At 44.8% G+C, this 15,244-nt stretch overlaps 1 protein-coding gene across 1 annotated transcript in view; it reads right to left on the bottom strand.

Moving 5' to 3' along the window:
* Positions 1 to 12,306, bottom strand: part of Gnpnat1 (glucosamine-phosphate N-acetyltransferase 1) — a 59,198-nt gene extending 46,892 nt beyond the window's left edge. Inside the window, exons 1-2 of the mRNA XM_085828608.1 lie at positions 12,091 to 12,306; positions 8,484 to 8,613 (exon numbers count right to left, since the gene is read on the bottom strand). The gene's annotated coding sequence lies outside the window, so the exon portion shown is untranslated. The remainder of the gene's footprint in view (positions 1 to 8,483; positions 8,614 to 12,090) is intronic.
* Positions 12,307 to 15,244: the final 2,938 nt, after the last annotated feature.

Raw genomic sequence — 15,244 nt, 5'->3', positions numbered from 1 at the left:
CCATAAAATAGAAACAAACAAATGAAGAACAATAACATAAAGAATGAAACAAAAGTTGAATTTTTTGAGAATCAATATGACTAATAAACTCTCAGTCACATTAACTAAAAGACAAAGAAAGAAGATGCACATTAATAAAATTAGAGATGAAGAGGGGACATCACAGCAGACACCAAGGAGATCCACAGTCATCAACACAAGCTTTTAAAATCTGTACTCCACCAAACTGGAAAACCAAAAAATAAAAAAAGATAAAGTTCTTGATATATATAACCTACCAAAGTGAAATTGGAGTCATATAACCAATTTAAAGAGATCCCGAACTGCTAGTGGTATAGAACTAGTGAAATGTGTCCCAAAGAAATTAAGTCCAGTTTCCTGTGGATTCATTTCAGAATTCTACCAAATAGTCAAGAAGAATTGATGCTAACATCCCTCAAATTATTCTGGAAAATAGAAACAGGAGGAACATTGCTCAATTCTTTTTAATACCTGATTACCCTGATAGCTAAACGCACAAAGATCCAACGATGAAAGAAAATTACAGGTCAATTTCCCTTATGAACATAAATGCAAAAATCCTCCAAAAAACATTTCCAAGCCGAATCTAAGAACACACCCAAAAGATCATTTGTCACAATCAAGGAAGCTTCACTTCAGATATACAGGGATGGGTCAATAAATGTAAATCATTGATAAATGTAATTAATCTACTACATAAGCAGGCTGGAACCACTGGGTCATGTCATTAGATGTAGACCAGGCTGGCCTCGAACTCAGAGATCTGCCTGCCTCTGCCTCCCAAGTGCTGGGATCAGAGGTGTGTGCCACTTCCACCCAAAGTTCATATTAAACAGGGAATGATGGAAAATCACTTTTAGGCAGATGTGACTGAGTCTATGGTGTCAGCTTGTCTTCTTCAAAACTCCCCTTCAGTTTACTTATGGTTTTGATTGACTCAAATTTAAAATTGAGTGCCGCCCCTCACCCCATTTTTGTTTTGTTTTGTTTTTGGAACACAGTGAGCAATCCAGGCAACTCTCATATTTATGATCCTCCTGCCTCAGTCTCCTTAATGCTGGGGTTACAGGTATGTGCCACACGTGGCTTTAAATTTTAATTTTCCGCGCTATAATTCACACCAAGTTTTCGAATTACTACAAGCGTGTGACTCAGTTGCTCCTTAGTTCATCGTAAACTTAGTTCCTGAAAACGTCAGTTTAAATGAAGTCACTGCAAGCATTTGCAAGCAGAAATGTTCGCTCATCGGACACTCCCTTCTAAATCCAGGTCATCTGTTTAGCGTCTGGACTAGGAAGTCTGGGCTTAGGCTGCAGGAGGACCTAGCTGTCCTTGCAAGGACTGCTCAGAGGAGAGTTAGGAATTAACAGGGTGACATTCCATCTGGCAATGATTTCTTGTTTCTTGTGTGATGTTTGGTAAATTATTTATCCTGTTTCTTTGCCTATAAAGTTAAGCTGGTGGCCCAGATGGCCTGTGACTAACAGTCTGATGGGGCAGCGGAGTTGAAATGAGTCTGCGGTCAATGCTGTGATATTCAGGGTCTCTTCAGGACAGTGTCTACGGGAGGATCCTCCTGGACTTTGTCACTAACTTTTCTCCCCAGAAGTGTAGTTTAGAGGCCAGCATTAACTTCTATTTTCTTCTTTTTCAAAGATGTATGTATGTATTTTATATATATATGGGCACTTTTGTCTGTATATCCATCTGCACACCAGAAGATGGCATAAGACAGTTGTGAGCAGCCATGTGGGTGCTGGGATTTGAACTTAGGACCTTTATAGAGTAAGTGAAGTTCAAATGAAAACTTTGGTGAGGTTATAAGCAGACCTCCAGTGGGGCTGGAGAGACAGAAAAGCAGTTAAGGCACTTGCTTTTGCTGGGACCTGATTTCAGTTCCTAGCACCCACAAGGTGGGTGTAACTGCATGTAACCTCGGTTTCATGGAATCTGGTGCCCTCTTCTGGCCATTGTCGGTACTGCCTGCATAGAGTATACTAAGTGCATTCAGACAAAATGATCAGACACATAAGAAAAGAGTTTTCCAGGGCCAGCTCAGCTAGTAAAAGTCACCAAGCCTGATGAATTCAATCCCCCCAAAATCCACATAGTAAGAAGTAAGTCTTGTAAGCTGTCCTCTGACTTCCATATATTTTCTGTGACACACGTACAGTTCCTCTTAAGTAAAAAAATAATAGTTAACAATATTTACAGCTGGTGTAGCAGTGTATGTCATAATTCCAGCACTTAAGGACAGAAGGAGGAAGACTGTAAGTTCAGGGCCAGTATAGACTGTATAATAAAAGCCTGTCTCAAAAGACAACAATAAAAATACAAGGCCTAAGTATAAACAGACAGACAAGCAAACAAAGCTCAAATGTTGCCATTTCACTTCTCCATGTTCTTTCTGTTTTTGCTGTGCCGTGCTTGAATAGCCTGTCACAGTTACTACTAAGCCACATGCAGGTCAACATTTACTTTGTTTTTGTCTAAAAAGTGTTTTCCTTTTATTTTTTGGCCATCAGGAAATAGTAAGTCTGGGGTCTACATTTTAGTCACTGCATTTACAGACATTAATAGTCAGAAAGCCCAACTCTTTAAGCAATATTTTATTATATGTGGGAGATTTTCTCTGCCTTGGCCTTGTAACCTGTAAGCCACAAACAGAAATTACTAAGTTCTTGGAGTCACTCATATTTATGAACATATAAGGATGTTATGAACTCTTAATATAAATGTATTATTATGCTTAGCTTACTATAATTAATGACAGGCCCTGAGTAGACTGAAGAAAGGGAATGTGTCCATCCTATAGAGATACTGCTTTCTAGATACATTGTAACATTACTTGCCTGGCACTTGTGTGGGGATAATCACAGTTCATTTATTGTTGACTAAAACTGAGACCTGGACAATACATTGTTCTAATTTATCTCATCTGTTTCATTGATTTCTCTGATTCCTCCTCTACTTTGTTTTTTTTTTTTTCCTATTGTTTCAGTTTTTTGAGGGGTGGGATTCTTATATGTTTCTGAGGCTCTGTCTGAACTCCTGCTTCCTCTGTTTCCACTGCTCTGGGGCTGGGATTACAGGCGTGCACCACCACAGCGGGCTCTCCTTGTTGTTCTTTAGAGCTGTTCTCTGAAGCTTCAGGTGTGCATCCCTTTGTTAAATATCTGTTGGCTACCACTGTGGGAGGAGGATTGTGCTTGAACTTGGGCCATGCAATTGACTAAGACAAAGTTGCAGTGGGAGACAGAGATGTTACATCACAAACATAAATGTGCTTGAGGTGCCCAGAGACTACACTGGAACTCCCGATTCTGCCTAGGTATAGCTGAGGCTAAACCAGTTACCATGCTAGAGCAGAAAGATAAGCCTCAATGCTGAGTGCTTGGATTGAAAGAGCCCTGGTACACTGTGCAGGGCAGCCTGCGTTATTCTAGGATGTGGCTCTGTTTATAATCCACTAGAGGTTACAGAAAAACTTGAAAATAATAGAGTCTTCTGAGGGGCTAGACAGATAACTCATCAGGGCAGATAAGAGCACTGGTTACTCTTCCAGAGGACTGGAGTTCAATTCCCAGCAACCACACAATGACTTACAACTAACTCCAGTCTCAGGGGATCTAACACCCTCTTCTGACCTCTGAGGGCACCAGGTATACACACAGTACACAGACACACATGCAGGCAAAACACCCATATACATATAATAACCAAAAAGAGACGTGAGAAAAAGAAAAAGTCTTCCACAAAGACAGAGCAGAGGGCAGGGCACAAAGCTGTTTCCATAGCTTCTCCAGGAAAGAGAGACTCAGACAGGTTGTGTGGAGGGGATGTGTCAGGGGAATTGATGGGGAGAATATAAATTTGCACGATAGTTGTTGTTATTACTTAGACAGCACACTGTTCCAAACAGTTAAAAGGGGCCGGTGAGATGGTGCATTGGTAAGAGCACTGGCTGCTCTTCCAGAGATCCTGAGTTCAATTCCCAACAATCAAAGAAAGGGTTGTTCAAAACTGTCTGTAAAGGGATATGGTGCCCTCTTCTGGCAATCAGGTGTACATGCATCAGTTAATATCATGAGGTATTACTATTTCTATACCATTGTACAGAGGAAACTATCGTGGTGCCATTCAAATTTGCCCACAAAAATTTCTGGTTCTTTTAAAGACGTGGAGCCCAATCCTATGACTCTATAACTAATGAAGTAGGGCAGAAGTCTGTGGTCTCTGTAAACAGCACAGCATCAGAACGTTGATCCACGTGAGACAGGCAGGAAGTCTGGTTCAACACAACTGAGTAGCCAGCATCAGTTCAGACTTCAAGAGTCTGACACCGGGAAGTTTATTTTAAGGATATTTAAGCACAGTACAATCTGGGGAAAAGGTCTTCTGGTGATAAATGACCCAGTCCCATGTATACAAAAAAGCTTAAGACGTGATTTCATTGAAAGTCTTTTCAAAGTACATGTGATGTGACCTCTTCCATAAAGATGGGTTCTATTGACTGGGAAGCAATGGTCAAGATAAAGACCCAGACGAAGACTGAAATAAACAAGGGTCTGGGGTAAGGGCGTGGGGGTGGGGGAGGTGTGGCTTAGCCATACAGATAGTGCAGACCACCATGCTATTAACCACCTCTGCTCCATTTGTAAAGTACGTGTGCCGTCTTCCCTAAGGATGGTTTTGACTGACGGATAAACAATGCACAAGATAAGGTTGTCGGGAGGAAGTCTGGGATAGATTTATGTCTGGGGGAGTCAGACGTGGCCTGGCCCTACAGTGAGCATGGGGGCACCAGGCTCTTATCCATTCCAGCGTTCTGGGTGGGGAACGGGTTATATACATGCCTTCCTTTAAAGAGCTAACCCTGTGTCTTTAAGGTTCCTGTTTTCCCAAGTGCTTAACTGTGAGCACAAGGACCTTGTCCCTCTCCACAGAAGTGACAAGCTGTGACCCTAAGATGAGGTTGTAAAAGGCACGGGGCCTTCTTGTACCCTCTCTAATGCATCATCCACCCTGGGGGAAGCCTGAGGGCTTACCTGGGAACTGAAGCAGCCTCGGGAAGTGACTCCCACTGTAGGAGACGATGACTTTCCGCTAAGAGCCATCTTGGAACTGCAGCCTCTTGTGCTCCGCCATGGGAGCAGCCACTTCAGAAAGGTTGCCTAACCACACTGCTGCCTTCAGATGTCAGCAGCTCCAGCTTCCACCTAAGCAGGGAGGGAACCTGTGCAACCCACCTGGCTAAGCCTCTCCCAGGTTCCTGACTCAGATTAACCTCAAAGACAGTAAATGTTGGCTAGTTGAAGCTATCGAGTTTTTCTTTTTTCTTTTTTAATTTATTAGATATTTTCTTTATTTACATTTGAAATGCTATCCCCTTTCCTAGTTTCCCCTCCAAAAACCCCCTATCCTCTCCCCCCTACCCCTGCTCCCCAACCCATCCACTCCTGCTTCCTGGCCCTGGCATTCCCCTATACTGGGGCACAGAACCTTCACAGGACCAAGGGCCTCTCCTCCCATTGATGACCAACAGGCCATCCTCTGTTACATATGCAGCTGGAGCCATGGGTCCCACCATGTGTTTTCTTTGATTGGTGGTTTAGTCCCAGGGAGCTCTGGGGGTACTGGTTGGCTCATATTGTTGTTCCTCCTAGGGGGCTGCAAACCCCTTCAGCCCCATGGGTACTTTCTCTAGCTCCTTCATTGGGGACCCTGTATTCCGTCCAATGGATGACTATGAGCATCCACTTCTGTATTTGCCAGGCACTGGCAAAGCCTCTCAGGAGACAGCTATATCAGGCTCCTGTCAGCAAAATCTTGTTGGCATCTGCAATAGTGTCTGGGTTTGGTGGCTGTTTATGGGATGGATCCCCAGGTGGGGCAGTCTCTGGAAGGTCATTCCTTCAGTCCCTGCTCTGAACTTTGTCTCTGTAACTCCTTAAGCTACTGAGTTTTGAGTGACCTACTCTGCAGCAGCATTAACACATTAAGTCGTGTTTCTAAGTTCACAGGACTCATATGTCTGATTTCTGAGGTGGCATAAAGACAGAGAGGCAGAGACTAGAGTCTGACCTCTGCAGATGGAGTTATCTTTATTAATTCACAGGGCAAGGGGCAGCCTCTCTCCCATGGGAAACTGAGGTTCTGTCAGGGAAGAGGCTGGCTGGGACCCTTGAGGTTGTTGCAGCTGTAGAAGTCTATGTGTCTCCCCCCCCCCAGTCTCTCTTTCTTGAAATCATTTGTTGCTTTTTAACAAAATCTCAAATGTTCAATTTTACCAATAAAGACTTGGGAGTCAGACACTGGGTTTAAAGCCTGCCAGCTCGGAGAGGCCAAGAAAGCACCCAGCTGACCTTCTTCCTCATCCAATGTCTCAAAAGGAAAAGTGAGCTCTCCTTTTCTCAAAAACCCTTCAAACGGAATGTCTCTCCCTTCTACTTCCTGTGAGTCTCTCTATCCGACCTCCTGGCTTCCTCTCACTCTCTATGATTTTTTTCCTATGTTCACTCCCTATCAACTGGTTGCTTGTTCCACCTTTTGACCTGTGGTTGACTTTATTTAATTTTGTTTACAATAAACAGGAAGCTCTTGGATTAAAGGTGCTAGGGCTGAGCTGCACCACCACTACGGACAGGTTTTCCCAGTAAATAACACAATCTTGGGGTTCACAGTGTGATCAAATATCCTGCAACAATCATTTGCCCAAGGTGAGACAGACTGTCATTTCTGGGCTGTCATCTCTGGAATCCTGTTCTATAGCTAGGGCACTCTAGCAAGTTACAAATTTGAAAAGGAAACTAGAGAGAGCACACATTAGCAGCTTGACAACATACCTAAAAGCACTAGAACAAAAGGAAGCAAATTCACCCAAGAGGAGTAGACGGCAGGAAATAATCAAACTCAGGGGCGAAATCAACCAAGTGGAAACAAGAAAAACTATTCAAAGAATCAACCAATCAAGGAGCTGGTTCTTTGAGAAAATCAACAAGATAGATAAACCCTTAGCCAGACTCACTAGAGGGCACAGGGAAAGCATCCTAATTAACAAAATCAGAAATGAAAAAGGAGGTCATGAATGTATTATGCACATATTTGCACCCACCCACATCTCTGTGCAGCATTTTTTACCCATGTGTTAGAACTTAAACCTGACAGTGACTGGGAACTTGGGAAAGCAATTACACTTCAGAAAAGGCCCAGCTGGAAGAGGCCACACTGTAGCAGAGTCAGAAGATAGGGATAATCCAGATGTCAGGGCGAGGTCTTGAACTAAGGCACAGGATAGGGAGGGATAGGCACCCTCAAGCCCAAGGAACCTTTTCAAAAGGAGGATTTAAGAGTCAAAGTTCTACTTTGAGATGGTGCGGCTGAGGTGCCTTTGAGACTGTCAAGACACATCTGAAACAGGGAATCTCAGCCTCCCTGGGCAGCTGGCAGAGATGGAGCTGAGAAGGGATTTGAACGACATTTGTCAGTCTCTAGTGGCCGGTGATGTCATGACATTGACTCTCCTCCTCGGAAAGATGGAGATGTCTATCAAAGGAGGACCCGGAAATCCTAACCTTGAGTTGTGATGGGCAGAGAGAAACCAGAGAAAGGGGAGCCAGGTGAAATGGCATTAGAAGAGCTGAGAGGGGAATGCAATTCTCACAGAAATGTTGACAATCAGAAGTGGTCTCCGCAGTTGAACAATTCCCCAAATCTGCCTGTGATTCCAGACCTGTCACTTGGAAGACACGAACTGGAAACCTATCCCTACTGGCCGCTGAGGTAGTAAGCACCAAAGCCCAGTCTCAGCAGACACTTAGCAGCTGAGATTTAGCAGCTGGCTGGGAGATGGCTCAGCACGTAAGAGCACTTTCCAACAAGCCTGTGGACCTGAGTTCAATCCCTGGAAGCCGCCTGGTACAAGAAGAGAACCAACTCTTGAGAGTTGTCCTCTGACCTCTGCACTGTGTACCACCCCCGCCCCCACGCGCACAGCAGACACGAAGCTTAGCAAGGATAGGACGCATAATAAATGATTGGCGAATGAGCGAATGCTTTCAAAGAAGTCACAGGGTAGCACAGGCTTTTTCCATTTGTGCATTGCACACGTAAGTCATGAGACTGCTCAGTGTGCCCCTTTGACTCATTACATTGCTTCAGATTTTAAAAATAATCTGATGTCTCCCGTGGTGCTACACAGTCTTGCCTCTCCTGTGGAAGGGCTGTTAAATTTGACAACTTAAAATTCAGGGGCTTACGGTTCCAGAATATTCCCTGACGTTCTAAGGTTGAGTTTAAAAGCACCACTTGAGGTGCATCGTGTTCTTCAGGGTGTCAGCAGCCTCCTTCACTGGCCCATACTTCTTCCAACTCTGCTGTTCTATCGGCAACTTCCTGTCCATCTGGGAGTCATTATTTCCGAGACCTGCACTTAAGTAAGCTGGAATAATGTCAACACGTACCTTTCCTGCTAATTAGCAGTGGTGGCTGGATCCTCTTCTTAAATCGGGCTCAAGTTGCCAATCAAGAAAGCCATGCAAAGCCATAAAATAATAGGTCACCAATACAATTTCAAAGGTCTGAAAACTTTTACTGTGGAAAAAAAATATTAACAAAACTGAATTAATGTGGTAATCATCTTCAAGGCAAAAAGTTTCCCACATGTTTAAATAATTAAGACAATTAGACAACTGTAAACCAGGCTTTCAAGTCTGTGGTTCTTTAGAGTAGGAAGGCTCTGCTGTAAACTGGATTTATTAACCAAGGTCGCTCATTCAAGCAGGGCATAAAGTCTGTAGACAATGTCACCTGCTGAGAGACCCTTCATGCCCTTGTTTTGTTTTGTTTTGTTAAGTGACAAAAGAATTAACTGAATTCATCTGGAAGAGCCTTGCCCCTCTTCTTTAGGGAAGCCTTACCCTTCAATCCACCCCACTCCTTTGTGGTAGCCATGTTCTTTTCCGTGTCTTCTCACTTGCTCTGTCCTGCAGGGCTTAGCCCCTTGGTAAAGAGCTTACAATCACGACATTTTATGCGTTTCTGTGGTTATTTCCCGGGTGCCTCGCACAGGCTTCATCTCTGGCGCTCACTCTTCCTTAAGGCCAAATGGAAGGTTAGCTTCATTTCCCACAGTGCCTTAATCAGGACCCCTGGGGTTAATTTTCTAAGGCTCTCAGCTGTTTGGTTAAACATGGCGTTGCTTTGAAAGTATGTTTAAGTCAGTAGAAACCGAGTAAAGCTTTTATGTCAGGTGGGCCTTGTCCAGTGAAAGCCAGACCTGGAGAACGGAGGGTCTGAGGGTCTCTGAAGTGGAAGGAATCCTACTCAGACTTGCAACACGGACACCCTGCCCTGTGAGAGAGAGAGAGGAGAGAGAGAGAGGAGAGAGAGAGAGAGAGAGAGAGGAGAGAGAGAGAGAGAGAGAGAGAGAGAGAGAGAGAGAGAGAGAGAGAGAGAGAGAGAGAGAGAGAGAGGCTAGTGTTCACTGAGCTACCTCCATTAGACCTTGGAGGAAGCTACAGTATAGGCAATATGTTTGCAAACATGATCACATTGAAGGCATGTGATGGTGCATGCCTGTTAATTCCAGCACTGCAGAAACGCAAGAGCTAGCTGGGGCCAGCCTGGGCTCCATTATGATCTCCCGTCTCAAGAAAGTCAAACTCTCCAGAAGCAACCAGGTACACCCTGCCTCCTCCAGAAGCTAAGATGTGGTCAAGTACGGCCATTTTCCCCAAGCCAGACTAAACTTATCTGTCACTGATTTTAGCTTCCCGTTTGGTAGAAACCTCAGGTTGATGGAAACGCTGCAAGAATAAGAATAGAGCGCGCATGCTCATACGTATTCTGACCTGTTTGAAAGTCCGCATCTTTCTTCACATGCTGCAGTCTGTATTTCTTAGGGATAGAAATACCCAAGTCGTTCACAGACAGATTTTAACACTAACCAAACACATCCATTCCAGAATCCATGTTCCAGTGGGATCTATTAGTGTGACATTTTCTTTTAAAGCTTTTTATTTTTCTTTAATAAAGGATTCAGTTGTGCTGCCTTCCTAACCTGGAAATTTCTCCTTGTTTTTCTTTGTCAGTTATGATATGCGCTGTGAGTTATGATGCTTAGCTTAACGCTTTTTTCATGAAACTTAGCTTTGTAGAGGGACCAGCATACAGTGTAGTTTTCCTACTAGACCCTCTTTAGGCCCATTCACGGCCCTGGGCATGAAGCGGGCTCTTAAAGGATGCCTCGCTTGGCCATCTTTAGGCCTAACCTTGTTCTCCTGGGGTCCTGACCCGGGTCACCCCCTTTGCTCGCAGTCATTAAATATCTCAGCCTTCCTGTCTGAAATTCTATGACGAACAGCTTATTATGAATTAGGGGTGGTCTTGCAAATTAGAACCAGATCTATTTTTCTTCTAATTAATTCATAACAAAATTTAAGAGCGTGAGTTAAAAAATATTTAATGAGAAAAACCTGAAGTCCCTGGGCACAGGCTTTTCAGGAGTCTGTTCTCAGAGCTTTATTTGATATATTTTGTAATTAAAAAAATGCAATTAGGACAGACTTAGCCATATCAAGCTTGGAGTTTGTTTTTAGAAAGGGGAAATTTGATTAAATTACTCTTCATCTGAAAATAACGTTGGATAGGGAAGCCCCCCCAGGCGTGCAGAGATGGATATACTGAGCAGTTAACTGGGACCAAAGACTCACATGGTGTCACACAGACAACCAAGGAGAAGATGTCTTCATTTTGAAATGCTTTTTTATGAGTGTCAGATAGTCCAGTTAGTATGACTTGTCAGAGATTTTTTTTTTCCCCCATCTGAAAATGGAAGGCAGTCAGTGGGGAGAGTGTAGCCTGTTTTTTCTGGCTGACTCACAGGGCATGGGTTTCCTGCAGATGAGATGAAGACAGTTCACCACCCTGAGGGAAACTGTCTCAGAGAACAGCAGAAAGAGCACAGTTAAGGGGTGTCTGAGCTAAGCTTTTCGGGTGTGAGTGTGTGTGCGCATGTGTGCAGAGTGTGTCTGTGTGTGAGAGTTTGTGGTATGTATATGAATATGAGAGTATGTATGAGTATGTAAGTGTGTGTGTGGTGTGTGTGTGAGAGTGGGTATGTGGTGTGTGTCACTGTATATGAATGTGTGTGTGTGTAAGTATGGTACTGTGTGCGAGTATGAAAATATGAGTGTGCATGTATGTGTGTATCTGAATGTGGTGTGTGTGTGTGTGTGTGTATCTGAGTGTGGTGTGTGCATGTATACTGGAGATCAATCCAGGGCTTTGCTTAAGCTGGGCAAGTACTCCTCCGTTGAGCTATATCCCCAGCCTGAATTACTTAAAAGCATTTTCTTGGGAACAATAGAAAGAACTTAGTTCTTTAAAAAAGCAAAGGAGTGAATTTTAAGTTAAAATCTGATAGGGAAGGGAACAGATGTTTAGTGATTACGAATCAGAAATCTCCAGAAGCCAATAACTTCCTTTGTAGAAAAAAGACTGGTGTATTGGGGTGGGGTGTTTCTCAGAAAACAATAAAATAACCGCTTCTTAGAAGCTGCTGGGGTACACAAGTCTTCTTCAGCGCTTGGGCGAGAAGGAGGCTGGATGGAGAACATGGAGCTCAGGCGGAGCCTTAGCAGTATAAGATCCTGTCTCGGAAAACAAAACAAAATAAGGAAAAGACCACTGAAAAGACTAACAACCATTCTTTAGAAACAAACTAGCTATGGGGCCTACTCAGAGCCAGGAAGTCACTAATAAAGTTTATGAAGACAAATGTTACTCCATCCAGTTAACAGCCCCTTGTTCTGGAAACCCATATGGCCTTGAGCCAAAGGAGGTCTGCTGGCTAAGGGCTAGCATCTCAGATGAAGCACAGGTCTCCAGGCACTTGCCAGTGAGCCACCCCAGGGGAGGTCGGTGTGATGGGAGCCACTCACACACTCAGCCTGAGGGCAGCAACTGTTTCCTCTTGGATGAGGCTGTAGAAAGTACTTGGGTGCCCAGGAGGAGGTTCCGGCTTTTTTCTTCCTACTTCTACAAGCGGTTTTCTACTCCTTAATTTACCTGGAGTTCAGAGAAATTGTTCCTCGTTTCCTTCCAAAAGAGGCAGCGTCTGCAGTGAGTCACGAAGACGGATGCCTCAGCCGCCTGGGAGTTTTCTCTGCTAAGCACAGAAGGGTTGCTCAGCAGCTGCGTCTTGTGTCATCTACAACATCAGCAGCCTCCTCCAGTCTCTCAGAGCAGGTCTAGACTACACCCGGTGCCATGGCCCCACAAAAAGCCAAGGCGTAGTGTCCTGCAAGGGGGTGGGGGTGGGGGTGGGGAGTGAGATGACTATGTCTGATACGCTTCCTATTTCACAAGAGTGTTTGATTGTGAGTGCGTGGTGCTCTTCAGAAGTGCATTGCCAAACCAGCATCACCATGCTTTTGACCTGGGTTTCTTTCTCAAGGGTTTTAGAGTTCTACTATGTGAGGATATCCAGTTTTCTAGGACCATTTGTGGAAAAGATTCTTTTTTTTCCTAAGATCTGTCTGTCTGTCTATCTAATGCCTATGTGTACACTATCGCTGTCTTCAAACACACTAGAAGAGTGCATCTGATCCCATTAACAGATGGTTGTGAACCACCATGTGGTTGCTGGGATTTGAACTCAGGACCTCCGAACCGTCGGTGCTCTTAACCACTGAGCCATCTCTCCAGCCTCCAAAGATTGCCTCTCTTGGCATTGAATGGTCTTGTCACCCTCACCGGTGGTTATTTTATTTTACCTTGAGAAAAGGCATCTATCTACATTAGAATTACACCTCAACTGCTGGACTGCCATTCACATTTGGGCAGATTTTTTTAAATCTACGCAGCCATTCCAGTTTTTGTCAAAGGACAATGGGTGTGGTGGGTTTCTCTGTCACCAAGGTTCTCGGCCTTGAAAGGGAAACTCAGCTCAGAACTCCCACACCCAGCGTCTCAGCACAAAGGAGATTTATTCGTCCCAGAGAGACAGAGAGCAGGGATACGGGACAAAGACGGGAGACAGGGCAAGACCGCGAAGAGGAAGAGGACAAGGGAGAGGGGTATTTGTCCTGCAGGAAGACAAGGGACTGCATCTGGATAGAGAGGAGACAGACGTGGCCCATAGGCAAATGGTGGTTTATAAAGGTAAAAGGGGCACCCCGAGTTAGGATGAGGTGTTTAAGAATTACCCTGGCTTCTCCCAGGTCTAGTTGGCACCCCCTGACCCCCGACGATCTCTCTTGCCTGCACTCCCGCTATTGTGACAGTGCCCACTGTGAGGACGTCACCATAGAGAGTGCAACCTCCATAAGCGTGAACTCCTTAATAAAGCTATCCAGCCTCGCTGTTTAGTTGTAATAGTAGAAAACTAGCCCCTGTTGGGTTTTATAAAAAGAAAGAGAAAGCAGGGATATGTTTGGTGGAGGGGTGGTATGGTGTGGGGGAAGGGGGTACCTCTGCGGGCCCATGCTGAGGTATCTCTTCCCCTGAGGTACCAGCCGCACGATGTATAGTATAGAACAGAAGTTATTCAGGGTATTGGGGGGTGGGGGGGGAGAGGAGAAGAGGACGGGAGGGAGGGAAGGGGAGCAGGAGCAAGAGGAGAGAGCAAAATGTCCTCTCTAGAGGAGGGACAAGCAGCTCCCTTTATAGTGAGTTGGCACACCTGGCTGTTGCCAGGTAACTGTGGGGCGGAGCCTTGACGAAATGCAACCCCACCCCCACCCCCTTTTCTAGTTTAGTATTCTACAGTTGGAGCTTCCCTCTTAAGGAGCCCATTCCTCTAGAAAGCCAGAGTGAACCCGAGGAATAAAAAGCTGTAGTTGCTCACAAGCCTGTGTGGGTTCATTTGCAACACGGCTTTGCTCCCAGTTAGTCAGCTAGAGGGGGGCCTTTCCTTTACCTTCCCCCACCTGCCTCCCTCTTTTCTTTTGAGACAGAGTCTTATGTTTCTCTAGCTGGGTTCAAACTTGTTATGTTTGGCCTTGAGCTTCTAGATCTTCCCGCCTCCACCTCCCAGGTCCTAGGATTATAAACGTAAGCCAGTCTATGTGCTGCTGAGGTTTGAATCCAGGACCGGCTCGCCACTGCTAGGAAAGCATCCTACCAACCGCTCCACAGGCTCCACATGCCTACCCTCTTGCCATTTCTGACGTTCACTGTGCTGCCCAGGCCCTTTCAACCGATCTCCACTCCTTGGCCTCTGCCTCTATCCTGCTACATCTGTCTTTATCTTTGTTAAGTACTGGGGAGAAAAGAATAGACCGGAAGACACGCTGCTTTAGGGTCAGGGTATATTCCTGGAGGGCAGGCCAGGGTGTGGTGCCACTCTGGTGGCTCTGAGGAGGCAAGGGCCGGGAGAGAGGACCAAGCCCCAAAAGGGGAAGCATGAGAGTCTAAAGATAGACTGTCTGCACACAGCTGTACCAGGGAGGGGCACTGGGAGTGAGTGTAATAATCCCGAGATGTGCAAGGGACCCGCCCAATCGTGTTTATTTTTAAGCTAGTCAGCCTTCAGCACTTGGCTTTTCCAGGCCAAACAACACTGCTGTTAAGTATCCTCCCACCGTTCTGACTTTTAAGGAAAACATGAGGAGTTTAAGTGCTAAAAACCTCTAATTGTTTTCTTCCGGTGACCCTCACATCTACCTCTAACTCACACATGCACAAAGACAATTCTGTTTTATGGCAGAGCAAGTTATCATAATTTTATAATCTAATTAAATTAATTGCACTTAGTGGAAAAAAAAATAAAAGAGGTGTGGAGTTGATACAGGAGTTGCTATGCTATGTGGGCTTTCTACCTTGAGACTCACTTTGCCATTCAGGCTGGCTTACAACGTATAGCTCTTTCTACGTAAGCCTCCAAAGTTCTGTACAAACAGGTGTCTGGTAAATAGTATATATGCATTTTATTTATCTACTTATTTATTATTTGAGACGGAGCCTTTTTACATAGCCCTGCCTGTCCTGGAAGTCATTATGTAGACAAGGCTAGTCTAGAACTCACAGAGATCCACCTGCCTTTGCCTCATAAGTGCTCGGATTAAAAGCAGCTGCAGCCATGGCCAGCTAAATAGCAGATATTTAAAATGTGGATGAATTAATGATATTGAGGCTAATACTTCAATTGTCTGTTCATAGCTTTCAAGAACAAGGATGGTCTTAGAATGCCAAAGGCTAGCATTTTGTCTTGGAAGCACCT

Source organism: Mus caroli, unplaced genomic scaffold (assembly GCF_978045245.1).
Source record: "Mus caroli unplaced genomic scaffold, Mus_caroli_1 scaffold_12, whole genome shotgun sequence".
NCBI lineage: Eukaryota > Metazoa > Chordata > Mammalia > Rodentia > Muridae > Mus > Mus caroli.
This window is presented reverse-complemented; position numbering and strand designations above follow the sequence as displayed.